The sequence below is a fragment of the Falco rusticolus genome, chromosome Z (assembly GCF_015220075.1).
Source record: "Falco rusticolus isolate bFalRus1 chromosome Z, bFalRus1.pri, whole genome shotgun sequence".
Lineage (NCBI taxonomy): Eukaryota > Metazoa > Chordata > Aves > Falconiformes > Falconidae > Falco > Falco rusticolus.
Window position 1 is genome coordinate 35111042 of NC_051210.1, and position 14122 is coordinate 35125163.

Here is a 14122-nt window from a genome sequence, read left to right on the forward strand (position 1 = left end):
CTCAGCGCTTCACAGTGGTTCACCCTCTGCGCACCCTTGCAGCCCACAGCCTCCAAGCTAATGCATCTTTTGTGTTCTCGAAGAGGATGACAGCATTTTCCACTGACTTTACAGAAGCACAGCTGATTGGAAAATGTGACAGCAAGGAAAATGTGAGTCCGTGTAGACTGATTTTAACAATAGCTCGTTCTGAGTCTCTTCACTAGGGAGCAACATGGGAGAGATACTCATAAGCTGGCTGTGTAGCAGCTGGAAGACAGATACACACTAGGCTGCATGAGGTCTGCTTTGGGGTTGACCCTGAAGAAAACATGGTATTTTAAAGGCATTGGATAGCAGAAGCAAACCAAGGAATGCACAGTTGCCCCTGTTGCCAGCTTCCACGGTAGGCTGCACTAGAAACTCAGCAGCTCGCCAGGGGGAGGGTGCAGTAAGTATGGGAGAGATGGCTGTTGTGTTAAATCACAGTTTTGCAGACCAGTAGCCATGGGCTTAACACTTCACAAAATAGGGATAAATGTAACAGAGAAGGGACCCACGATCACAGGTTTGTTACTGTGCTCATTACTTTGTGAACAGTCACTTCAACTCACTGTCAAACAACTGTGTTAATTCTCCAGCTGATCATTGGAACTCACTTACTGTAACTTCTCGAATTTAAGGGTGATATTTCTTTTTATCAATATATTCAACATTGGTTTCAGAGATTTCAAAACCACTGATTAATAGCTACTCAGCAAGTTGTTAAGTAATATTGTGTCTCCAAATTCAGATGGAGTGGTTATAAACAATTTAAGGAACAGTCCACTCTTTAATAGTAAGGATTGTAAATGCTGTGTCTGTAGTGCACAGGGTTTGATGGTAAGATTTAATGAGTGTTTGCTGTTCCCTTCATCAAGAAAATCTAGACCATCCACACATATAAAAAACATATGTTATTTGCTCAAAAATAAGGTAAAAGAAGTCACTTCAACAAATAGTTGCTGTGATACAGTGAAATCTATGTATATACTGGACAATCAGAAAGCTATTCTTCACACACTGAAGTAAGAAAACATGCTTGTAATAAGTAACTAAAGGTAATTTGCTGATCCACCAAGTTAAGCAAGAGGAACGAACCCATTGTGGTGGTCTTAAGAACTTCCTATTTAACAAGAAGAGACATGTCCACAATGTTATCTTGCTACACCAAACATGGGAACGTCCTGTCCAACAAGAAACCACGATAACAGAAGAAACAGAGGGGTGTACTGAAGATGTCAGAAGTGATCTCGGTGAAGACAACAAGAGCTGCTCAGCTTGCTTGAATTTGCACACCGCTGGTGGAGCAGGAGACTCCCCAGCCGCCCAGTGCTGTTTTGCTTACTTGTCGCTTGCTTTAATAAATCAAATTTTCTAATTGGCCAGTCTCTGTCATTTAATTGGACAGGTAAACTATAACAATGCTCAGGGCTGCATAATTAACTACAGTTGGATTGTAAAACAGAAAGGAAGACTGCAGTTGGTTAATAAAACCACAACTGCCTTGAAAGTGTGTTGTCTCAGGATAATCCTTTAACTCCAGCCATAGGTTAATCAGTAACCATGTGAATGGTAGAGCAATCACTGTGGAAACTGGCACATGCAGTACTTAGGAAAACATTAAGTGCTGAAAAGGTGAAGAGATGGAGCAAAGTAATCAGGCAATGCTTCAGAGTTGAATTTTGATTCAGAGGACAATGCTTTTACAGGATATATTTAACCCTTAGAGGTAGAACCAGCCCAGGCTTACAAAGCATCTGTATTTGCATACGAACCAGTCTGATTTCTGGATGTCCTCATTCGGAGCTCAGTTTTTGCATCTTTATAGCTGACTCTGCCAAAAAGGCCAGTTTCGAAGATCTGACGTACAGTAATGAGAACACTAGTGTTTTTGACGTATATGGTATGGTTTATGATATTATATGATTAAGGACTAGTGGATCCACTATGAAACAGTGACTATATGTAGAGAAACCCAGTCCTTAAATTCTGCCCTATAATGTTAGAATTTTTTAATATTTTTTTCCCCTGTGAAAAGTTGGAGAATCTGGTAGCACATCTTAATTTGAAGAAATAGGATTAGAATAATCTTTAGAGAAAATCTTACTTTTAGATTTTTTAAAAGATCTATCTGTAATCCTGTGATGATTTGGTTTTCTGTGGATTTTTTTCCCTATTGTATACTGGAAACAAACAAAAAAAGTGGTCATTAAAAAATTAGTTTTTGTTACCATCATGCTTGTCCTTCACTAGAAGATTGCTGATGCTCTCTCTGGGAGATATATTGCAAGGAAATATAGCCAAGAAACATTTAACTTTTAACCTAGCAAAGAAATACTGGTAGAAAACAATACATTCAATGTTAAGATAAGGTCTGCAGAAATGTGAAGCACCTTGATTTCTCTCTGTATTTCACAGAATATAAAACATTCATAACAATTTAAAATAAGTATTCTACTTGTGTACCATGGGTTACTGACCCTATAGAGACATCCCCTAAAAAAACCACCAGCATATTAAAAAAAGCACTAGTCTTACAAAAATGTTTTGATTACTTCCTCCCATGTTTTCAAAATGAGTAACAAAAGTCTCCAAAGTAAAGTTTTTCCATTTGAATAGGGCCCAAACTGATACACTGGTGCCAACTATGCTTGAGCGTTTGTGATAATAGTAAGGGTATGTAGGAAATAATCAGGTACCACTAATCCTTTCAGGCATGACTTTTCCAATGGGTGTTGTGCAATGCGTATTTATGTATCTGGTCTCTGCTGAATGAGACACCTGACTAGCCGTGCATCTTGTACTGCCAGCTACGGCTTTGACTTTTGGGCATTAGGTTCCAGAATACCTATTTCCTTTGCAATCACTGCCAAGGGTCAGGCCACCCACACTGCAATAGCAATCCCTCTTTTAATGTTGTCTAGGAAAAAAAAGAAATAAACTTATCCAAACTTTTATGGTGACACAGATGAGCCAGACAGATGCTTAGGAAGGATTATCTAGCAGAAAGAGGGAAATGGTTCAAGAAGGAGCCTGGGGGATATTTTGTCTGAGGGTTTCTCAAAGGGGAATGTTCAAACCCTTCTACCAGTTCTAGTAAAAAAGCGAGTTGAGGTAAAATTTTGCCTGCAAACATTGCTACAAAAAAATAACTTTTACAATGAAAGAGGCTTAAATTATCCCCCCAAACTAGCTAGACATACTGAGTGCACTTAAATTCTGCATTTGCAAAGCTCCTGTTGGGGAAGAAACAATTTCACTCAGGTATAGCTCAACTACATTGAGAGCTTTGTCCTGTCCCTTCTCTGGTATGACTTCTTGACATGGAGTAAGTCAAATACCTGAATGTTTTCAGCAAGAGAGATCTGGAATTCTGTTTAAACCAAAGGCACATGTGGAAAAAAGGCAGTGTTATAAGGGACTGATGCAAATCACATCATCTTCAAAGGCTAAAGAATGGAGTCTGTAAATCATAAGTGTATTTTTTGCTAATGAATTATTGATTTATTTAATTTTGTTAATTAAGCATTGATTATCGCTGCTTTGTATTATTAATAGTTTTCTAATGCTAACTATGAAGGATTAATTAGCACAAAATTAATGAAACTTCCCATGGCTTTGATTTTATAATAATGTCTAGTAAACTTGATGCATATAATTTCAGTAATAATTCGATACTTCTTTTGTTTTGGGAGAACTCTATCCGGAAGGTGGGGTATTTTCAGTATTCAGTAACTGGCTATATGTTACACTGAAATAATGAATGCTCTTTTTCAGAGGGGTTTCAAGGGTCTGCTAAGGAATGCAGTTAAAGGAGTGAGAGGCCTTAGGGGTATTTCAGAAGTTTGTCTTGAGTTCTGTTACTTTTCAGTTTCTGTCTCCTTTAGAGAGCAATTTGTTCTTCATTTGTAAGCCAAGATCCAATTTAATACCTGCATAATTACCATAACATGTCAGAAAAAGAGGTACTCTGGTAGAATCTGATAATAGATTTCATTTAAATTGGGAAGTAGAAGGTGGGCACTGCTCTTCAGAAAAAGTAGGTCACTTGCCAGTGAAGGCTTCTGGCAAGACAGTGTGTGCTGGTGTTTGTAAGAACATAAGAACAAATCCATTTCACGTTGTACACAACTAGTAAGAGAAATATTTACCTACTTTCTAAAGAAAGTTTTATTTTAAGCTAGAACTTACCATATGCTGAATGGTGTGTCTTAAAAGCATAACTGTAATCTTTACCAAAGCCCTGAGAGGAAGAGATTCCTGCCAGACTCTTCCACCTCACCAAAAAATTATCAGAAAACCTACAGAACAGAATGCCTGATAGCATTATTGTGTTGGACTGAGTATGAGCAGTATATAGATTTACATTTTCAGTCTTAACTAAGATCTGTTCCTTTTGCTGATTTATCAGGAAGAGTCAATCACCAGAAAAGACTAGAAAGGCTGCTTAATCCATACACTCTATACATGGCGTCAAAGGTTTGGGGATTTAGTACCCTAAGAATGATATACATCTCTCTTTCTCATTTAAGAAGACTCTACATAATTCAGTTATATTAAATATTGGAAACTGCAAGAAATTTAAGCAAACCCATCTACTTGATGAGAGTATAAAATAAGCTGCTTTCCTATCTTAATACATGCCTCAGTATGATCTACTTCTGCAAAGTTTAAGTAATATTATTTCCATATACCCAAACTCCCTGAACTGGGTGATGAAACTCATATTCTAGCTTCTAAAATTCTCTTTTAAACTTGAATTCAAATCCTTTCCAGGTTCTTTCTGTCACTCAGAAACCTATAGTTTTCCATTTTTTTATTTTATGTCTTACAAAAGCTTACAAACTTTTCATTTGTAACCCAAAATGCAACGTATCAGCTATAATACGTAAGACGGCAGCTCCCTTGCCAATGCACTAGGTAATGTCTTTACTTGAAAGTGAAAACAGGAAGGTGTGTTCATTTCTTAACAGAAAAACACATCAATTGCCCTTGTGTGCAGTTAATTGGGATGAGAAAATGTTCAGATAGGAAAGTATCTCCTGCTTTATGAGAGGAAGGAAACCTTCAGTTTGAATTCTCTCTTCTACATGTATATCCTAAAGGCACGGTAGAGAAGTAGGACTTCAGCAGTAGCACCTACTGCCCTATAACCAGAATATAAAAATATCCTGTACAAAGCCAGACCACAGGCCTATCTAGGCAGGTGGCCAGTCACGCACAGTGGCCATAAACAGATGGTTAGGAGGCCAAGAAAATAAGAACAAGGCATGTATTTGTTGTACTTTCCCAATCTTCAACCTTCCTCAGCTTAATGTGTTTCCTGGGGTAGATGTGATTTTCTGTCATTATTAAAGCCTCCAAGCACTTCTCCAGATTTCCTTTCACCCTATATATGTATTATAGCATCTGAAAACACCTGTTCTTGTTTCATTCTGTACCAGGAAGAACCACCTTCTTGTGTGGTTTCAAACTCTCCTCTTACTGTTTGTTTGTTTTTTTGGTTTTTTTTTTTTCTGCCAGCCACTTCCTGTATCAGCAAGGACCGTAAACAGTCAGTCCCCAGATATGGTCTCTAGACTACCTTGATTTTTGTAGACATGTGTGATATTACCTCATCCCCAAATGTCCTTTTTCCCTTCTGAAGCACCCTGAACTTCAGTACTCCCCACACAGAAGCTGTTCCATGCCTTTGATCACCCTTATTGCCTGCTGAACATTTTCAGCGTTAATGTATTCTGCTTGGAATGAGGGGACCAGACTGAATTGTTCAAAGAGGCAGTGTACCAGAGCTTTATATGGTGGCACCGTAATGTTTTCTGGTTTATTTCCTTGTTTTGAGCCCTGGGCAGAAAGTAATCCTTTCACTAAGTTTGTAGCCCCAAGGTCCTACTCCAGGAGCGGTAATGGTCACTTCTGAACCTCGCTTTTTAGAAGTGGAGTTGGGATTGATTTTGCCAGTATAGATCACCTTGTGACACTGGCTTTCATTCACCTTGTGTTTTGTTGCCCACACAGTGGATATAGTAAGATATTTCTGTCATTTCTCTGTTGGCCTGTGTCCTTGCAGATTTATTAGGTTTATTCAGCAAGCTGTCACCTTATAGTTTTTCAGGTCATTTTACTCACACATCACAGATTACTTGCTTTTTCTCATGATTTACTGTAGTATTATAGGGGCCTCTTTTTCCCTAAAAGCAACCTTCTTTTCCTACAGAAAGAACCTGTGCAGAGGAACATTTTGGTGACCACACTTAATGATTTTCTCTTCTTACTACTGAAAACACAGGGCTGAACAAGTTTTAAAACCTAGAGAAAGACATGGTTCATGAATTATGATTTTATATTTCAAATGTGTTGAAAAAAATCCTAAACATGACAATTTCTGGAAGAAAACATTATCTGGAAGATGTTTTTTTTTGAAATAAAGCACCTTATGCAACAACGTACACAACATGTCTTCCTTCAGTGACAGGCTCTGTAGTAGATATTTGATTGAAAAAACACCTGTATAATAATCCAGCAGATGGAGGGAATGCCCAGGATTAAATAATTTTAAAAAAACCAAACACAGCATGGGAAGTGTTGATGAAGTAATGATAGGAGTAAGATAAACACTTGTTTAAACCTAGACTTTTGAAAAGAAGTCCAGAAGTTGGGGCAGAAATCTTGTAGATGCTGTTAAAAACATTCAGAAATGTGATGGTGTGAGAAAAAAATTATTTAAAAAGTGGCTGGTAAAATGAGAATTAAGAACAGGATGTGATATGATTTACTAGTAAAGATGAGAAGTGATGAACAAATTAACATACTTCACCAGAACAGTCCTGCTTAGGCCAGGTATGGGCCAATGTGAGAAATCTTTCAAGACTGCTTTGTAAGAGTAGCATGTTTTCTTAAGAACTGCATGGTTTTGTATCTTTTTTTTTTTTCTTTTATGGACTGCCATATCTTTGAAAAAAATAAAATTGTCTTCCCCTGAAGATGTGCAGTTACCGACTTGGATGAATATGACCTGCTTTCCCATTCCCTACACTAACAAGGAACCACTTACTAATGACAACCAGCTTTCCCAGATGCATTTACAAAGCTCATATTTTCATTTTATACTGATTTAGAAATTCTTTCCCATAAAAACTGTGCAGTCAATGGAGTAGAAATCCTACCCTGTCAGAAAGCCCATGGAATATCAAGCATCTTCTCAAGAATAAGCAGAAGGGGCAGGAATGAGCATCTGTGTTGCCTTTTCTTCTTCACTGTGTGTCCCTCTCTCCTCAGAGGTCTGTAATTGTCAAGATTTATTTTCTGGAGGAAAAGCAGAAATCTCTTGACAAACGTATGTTTCTGTGCATAACATTTTGCAAGAGGAAAAGAATTTCTGTTAACTAGAAACAACTCTCCAACTCATCTCAGATTTTTTGGCTTTTTTTTTTTTTTTTTAATTAGTTCTTAAAGTGGAGTAAGTGGCAGAGCCTTTTGCAGTGAGTCCCACTGTCTTTGGCACAATTCCCTCTCCTGCATTTCTCTACTGGAACTTGAATTCGTATTTCCAAAGGTTCAGGAGAGACACTGATCCCTAATTCTACATGGCTTAGGGCTGATTAATTGTAGTCTCTCCACTGAAGCAGTAGTAGAGAATACATAGAAAGTATATAATGTAGAGAGTACATTCATTTTCATGTAATCCAAAACAATTTTGCTTTCTCTTTTAAGTACAAATGTAACCAAACAAAATATGAATATTTCATACAACTTTTCTAGGTGAATATTACACTTCCAAGCTCCTCCAATTGGCCTTCAGAGGAATTCTTAGTTTTCAAGGATACATAACATCGGTCCCCAAAACACAACTGGAAATGCAAATGTCACACAAGCAAAAATCAAATCACGGTTTGAGAGGGATGTTCAGATGTTATGATCAGCAAGGTAGCTGTCCTGTGACAGGTTTTGCACAGGCATGCCCTGGTATGCAGCAGGGCTGACAGCACTTCAGAAGGTTCCAGCCACTGTTGGAAGTGGCCAGTTTGAATATTACAGAGCATTTTAATAAACATCAATGAACAAAATAGAATTAATACTAAATAACACCTGGAATATTGTCTGTCTTTTTTTACCTCTGACTATTGTAAACCAGTTGAGCAATCTCTTCTGGAGAACCGTGCTACAGCAAACTTGGTATGCTGTTTGGGGTGCAATCTAGAGAATAAAAATACTCTTATTGCAATCACTGTGCTACTTTTTGAATCAGTCACAGGTTGACTATCGTGTCTGTGCAGTTGTGCACTGACAAGAGGTGGTGCTGCAGCCTTAGTGCTGCAATTGTTTCACGCCTACCCACTTCTGCTTTCCTCGGGAAAAAGCAAGTTAGGGCTGATGGATTGGATGACAATATTCTTTCCCCAAACTGGAAAATGAAATTATTCAGCAGAAGTTTTAATCAAGTGTAGAATTTAAATGGTTGTGGGATTTTTGTTTTCCACTCCCCCCCACCCCCCAAGTAATAAAAAAAACCCAATAGAAATGCAACTTCTTTTACACCTTGCAAATTTCTGCTGGATATAACTTCAGAAATGATTATGAGATAGGACTTTATTCAGTTCAGCTTGATGAATGCCCAAGCAAAATGTCAAATGCCTGAACCTGCTAAATGCTAGTATTGACTACTGGGAAAAAGAATACTTTTACATTCTATGTTATGGAGGTTACCTTTCTGGAAATGTCTTCTAGGAAATGGAAAGTTCTAATTCTTTAGTAAGCTTGAAGTAGGGAGGGGCAAAAGACCTCTGAGTGGAGTGAGAAAGGCTTAGATACACATGTATGTATTTTTTTCTGCATGACTTCAATGCTCCTGAAAGTGAGAAACAAATAGCAATGGCTTGGATCAGACATGGTGAGGGCAACCACTGTGAAATCCTCCCCATGTAACTCTTCTAGTGCACCTCAGTGCTGGCTTGTGGTACCTATCTTGGTTCCAGCCCTGGACCTCTCTTGAGCAGAGGCTGCCAGCTGTACAGCATTGTGCCAAATTACGTGGTGGTTTTCAGATATGTGCAAAATGTGCCAAAGAGAGATTTATTTAAAGAAATGAATCAGGTGTTGAGATGTTGTTATAAATAAAATAGCACCATTTATATGCTGAACTGATTTTGAAAGTCTCTTTTGATACGCAAATCGAAACAATCCAACTCTTGTTAAAATGTTGAGGTGTTTAATTGTGGGTTTTTTTTCCAATTATAAAAAAAGCAAGCCACATTGACCAGCCTCAACTGTGAAATGGTTGGTTAGTTAGTATGCATAGTAGCAACCCAAGGAATTAAGTTGTGAAGAGCCAAACGTGGAACAACAGGTTAAGTGGAACAACCTCTTACCAAGTTTTAAGGGTTCCCTTCTCAGAGCTTGTTCTGCTCGGCACACAAAGGGCAGAGTGATTCATGGACCCGTGTAGCTCACATGTTGCTGGATCCCTCAGTAATACAGATGTGTGGATGTAACAGAGGAAACTTCCAGTTTTAGATTCAGCCACTGCCAGACAAAATAAAGCCACAGAGCATAAAATCATAGAAAAATATTTTTAACATGGTAACTGCATACCCTGACTTGTTTCTTGATTCCATAGTTTTGGAAATAGACTTGATGAAAAAGAAGAAAAAAGCCCTGATTAGTATGTTCAGACCTGTAGGGTAGGATTTTCAGAAGTGCTTAGTGCTGGTCTTTCTTTGCCCCCTCTGACATCAACCGGAGCAGGAATAAGTCAATGCTGATGATGCTATCCTTAGCATGTTCTATAATAGAACTAATACTTCAAGTGAACACACATTATTCCTTTTTTCTTTCATCTAATTAATACTGTCTTTTAATTAATTTACTCTTTAAATTGGTTAGCAGGGAATATTCAATGGCTAAATTAACTTTTGTTACTTCATCCTTAAAAAGGCTTGCTGCTTTTAGGGAATATAGGACAACTAGATGCAATTTCAGAAGCTATCCAAGTGTCATGGCAACATACTGGTGAATGCAACAGAAACCTGGGAGTTCTATCAAAATAAGCATAAAAAATAGATGATTGGTCAGAGCTCTGTAGGCTGCAAAATGGTCTAGAAATCTCATAAAAGGTGGTGACGCATTTCTGTGAGGTTCGTAGTACCTCTTGGTTTTAGCCATCTGGAAGAACCAGAAGGATCACAGCAACAAACTCTTTTTTTTTTCATTTGTCTTTTCTTTTTGGTTGGCTAATAGTGTCTTTTCTCACCAAAACTGAAAGGTAAAGAGGGAAAATTATACATGTACTTAAATGACTTGAACATGCAAAGTTTAAATGGACCTTTGTCTGTAAACTCAGGTCTGGGCTTTTTTAATGGGATCATAAATTTAGAAAGGATGTAATGACATAATTTTCCCCTTTAAATCTGATCTAAAATTGAAAGCTAAAATTCTGTTTTTGGTTACACCACAGCAAATTTGAGCTAGTCCTAATTAGTGAATTTTCACTAGTAGCTTACATAAGCACTGAACAAATTAGGATTTAGCACACAGACTTTTTTTTTTTTTTTTTGGGGTGGTGGTGGTGGTGTGTCCCAAAAACTAGTGTTATAACACAGAGAGAATAAGAACTTGAAAACTGTTCTTTCCTGGTAATTCTACTACCCTATAGTCACGGTAAGCACCTATCCAGTTCTGTGATAACAAGTGATGAACAAGACAAATACGCATCCTTATCTTTAGTCATTATTTTCCTAGTTTTTGATCAACTACCCCATTAAGAGATAGAAGGAATCAGCAAAGAGCACCGGAATTTTAAAGATCCTCATCTGAACCTCAGATCTGGGTTAGGTGATAATCCTAGATTTGAAAATGAAGTCAATGTGAAGGAGGGTAGGTCCTCCTCCAAACAGCCCAGCTCAGACTCCTTATTGTTCTTTTGTCTGTGGATTCCACTGCCAGACACTACTGGCTGTTTGTTTTTGTTTTTTTTTTTTTTTCCAAACAGTTTAACAGGGACTTCTGTTGCTTTCATGGGATTATTTAATGGAACTGTTCAATAGCACAAATTTGTTAGAAATCTTTTTAGGTATAGTATCCTCTCATTTTCCTCAGTTTTCTAGTCAAACAGAATACTGTTCAGTTTCCTTTATGTATGAAGTGTTAATTGCTAAGGTAGATGCAATTAGTTATTAAACATTCAATCAAATGATTAGTTTTAATTGATATTATGGGGTGAGAACTTTTCCTGCCATAACTTTGAAAGCTTCAGTTGTCATAACAAGTACTGTATGTGTAACTTTTTAATACAGAGAAATTATTGCTGCTGCTTGATACAACTTTCCAATAGTTGTTTTTTTGTTTTTTGGGGTTTTTTTTTCTGAACCACAGATGCCATACAAGTGAATTCAATACTAGCTCAGCTGCTAAAACAGTAATATGGAGCACTGGCATATTTCCCTCTTTCAACACAGAAGATTCTACACAGCAGACAATGGTGACCTAGTTACAAGAGGTACTATAGGAAAGAAAAGTGAAAATAGAGGAAAGTAATATCACAGGCCACTCTTTCTTACTGTGTGGCTCCTCCTGCGAATAACTCAGAAATAGAAGGATTCTTCATCTTATGACACTAAGATTGTTCATTTATGACAATAGAAAGAGGTGTATTAGAATGTTTTGAGAGACTAGTAAAGACAAATTATTTTGGAAAAACATTTTAGGGTATGCTTTTCCTCCTCTTTCTTTCTGACTTTGCTGATGAGCTAGTATATTCAAGTATAAATTAACCAGCAGGTGGTAGCAGTGTTTAAGATTTCTAGAACTGGTATCTAAATGATGGAAGTTACTAGTCCATAGAGAAAATATTTCAGAGAACACAGACCACACAGTCAATGCCTCTGCAAGTTTACCTTTGTGGCCAGGTTCCTTCATCTTTATTGATGTTGGATGAACATTTAATTGACACCCTTAAGATATTTCAGATTATTTCATGTGCAGGGTAATGGCAGAATGAGACTAATAGGGCCTTTTTGGGGGGGGGTGGGTGGGTTGGTTGTTTTTTTTTTTTTTTTTTGGCAGGAGGTGAATTATTAGCTTGATGATTCATCTTCACTGTAGTCCTCATTTCACCACTGTTCCTTCTGCATCTGCAAAACATAGAAATGGTTTGAAAGCATTCACATTGTAGGGGGTGAGGCGTGAGGGTGTCATATCCACTTCACTTCTAGTACATTTAAGCTCTATCCTTTTATTCTATTTGGCTTCCTTTGTTGTAGTCATTAAAGTGAATGGAAAAAATGCAACTCCATGCTATCACCTTTTTTGTAATTACTCTTGTACCTAAGACACGTAATTGCAAACAATATGACAGCTCTGGATGTTATAGCAGAAACAGAGTTTGATTTTAACAAGAGAACTTTTGTGTTATTAACGTAATTTAAGGACATGATATGTACAGTCTCTGTAATTGCTAGTTCATTTCTGAAAAGTTCCTGAGGCAGTTGCCTGTTAATAAACACATGCAAGTGTGATAACAACACTGTGGCAAGGTAGCTGTACTTGAATATGTGACCTTGTTTGAATAAGAAATTTTGATTCACACTAGACAACAGTTAAGAAAAGCATGTTACTGATCCACATAGCCAAGGACTTTCCCAGCCAATAAGTAAGGAAAAAGAAGTATATCTCCTCAGACCTCAGCTTTAAGAGGTTATGATTAATACATTCAAATGATATTTAAGATCCTTTCAACAACTGCCCACATTCGTGTAAATATTAGCAAAAAGACTCTAGCAACAAAACACACTGGCCATTGCACAAGATGCAACTTTGTGGTCATATCGGGGCTTGTCTTTTGCATTCAAGGGATATTCATTGTCCTTCTCCACATTTGGCCATGCAAAATCTAACAAAATGGGAAGGAAAAGCATAACTGTTAGGATATAATTGTGACAGAAATACAAAACTTACAATATACATAAAAATAGTTCCAGTAACTTCTTTTTGTAGTTTGTACCTTCTCTAGTTTAAGGGGGGGAGGGGGAGAAAAAAAGCTACAAGAGAGGTAAGCAGTGAGAAGCAAGAAGAAAACAGTAGATCTGAGTCACAAGTTAGAAACAGAATTATTTAGTCATAACATAATACCATGTAAATACAGCCATGGTAAACTAATGCAAATGATCAGCAGACAAATAAAAGATTTCATTTGAGGTAATTTTGCCTGCTGTGATGTTCCTAGTGATTTAACTTGTAAGTTAGTAAGGACTATCTGTATGATAAGATTTATTCACATATTTATATAAATAGATCCTGCTTCAGCTAAATTGATACAGCTGCCCTGTATAGAAATTGTATCCAGAATGCTTCATTATAAACTATCTGCAGTTATTTTGGCATTAAAATGAACTCATCGTAAGATTTTAAGGTGTTTCTTTAAATATTCCAGAACAGAATGCACATAGCACATGCACTTAGTATCATAAACTATCAGAAAACTATGCTGGTACAGCAACATATTGCAATTTCCAGCCAGGGATGTATAGTTTCTCTCAGTGCCTTATGTTAAGTCTTCTATGAAACAGACATCTTGTGTCCTTCTTATTACTTCAGAGGTAGTTGTAATGTATGAACTTGATACAGCTGCCAAGAGCTGTTCCTCTTGGCAGGGTCAACCACATTTTTGAGAACCCAACTTCCTCTTTTCCCTTTACCGCTAGTAATTTATGGAAATTATTGTATTTCTTCAGGTTATTTTCTTATATATTTCTCTTTGATAAGTGCTTTGTAATCCATTGATCTTTAATTCAAGCAACTCTCTAGACGTTGTCAATAACATTTTCTCTTTCTGGCATGAATTAGATTGTGAGTAGTGATACTAAAACATCATTTACTGTCTTGCACCTGTTAACTGTATGAAGAATAGATAGCTGAAGTTGTTAAAAAAATCTATTAATTGGTGTAGAATTCAGTTAAATATTTGGCTGCACATACAACTTCACAGGGTGTCCTTAAAACTGTAAATGTAGGCGGTTGCTGAAGCGAGTCATTCATGAATTACCATGTGTTACCCTTGCTAACTCATTAAGAATTCAATGGCAAGTAGACTAGAAAGCTTTGCTGA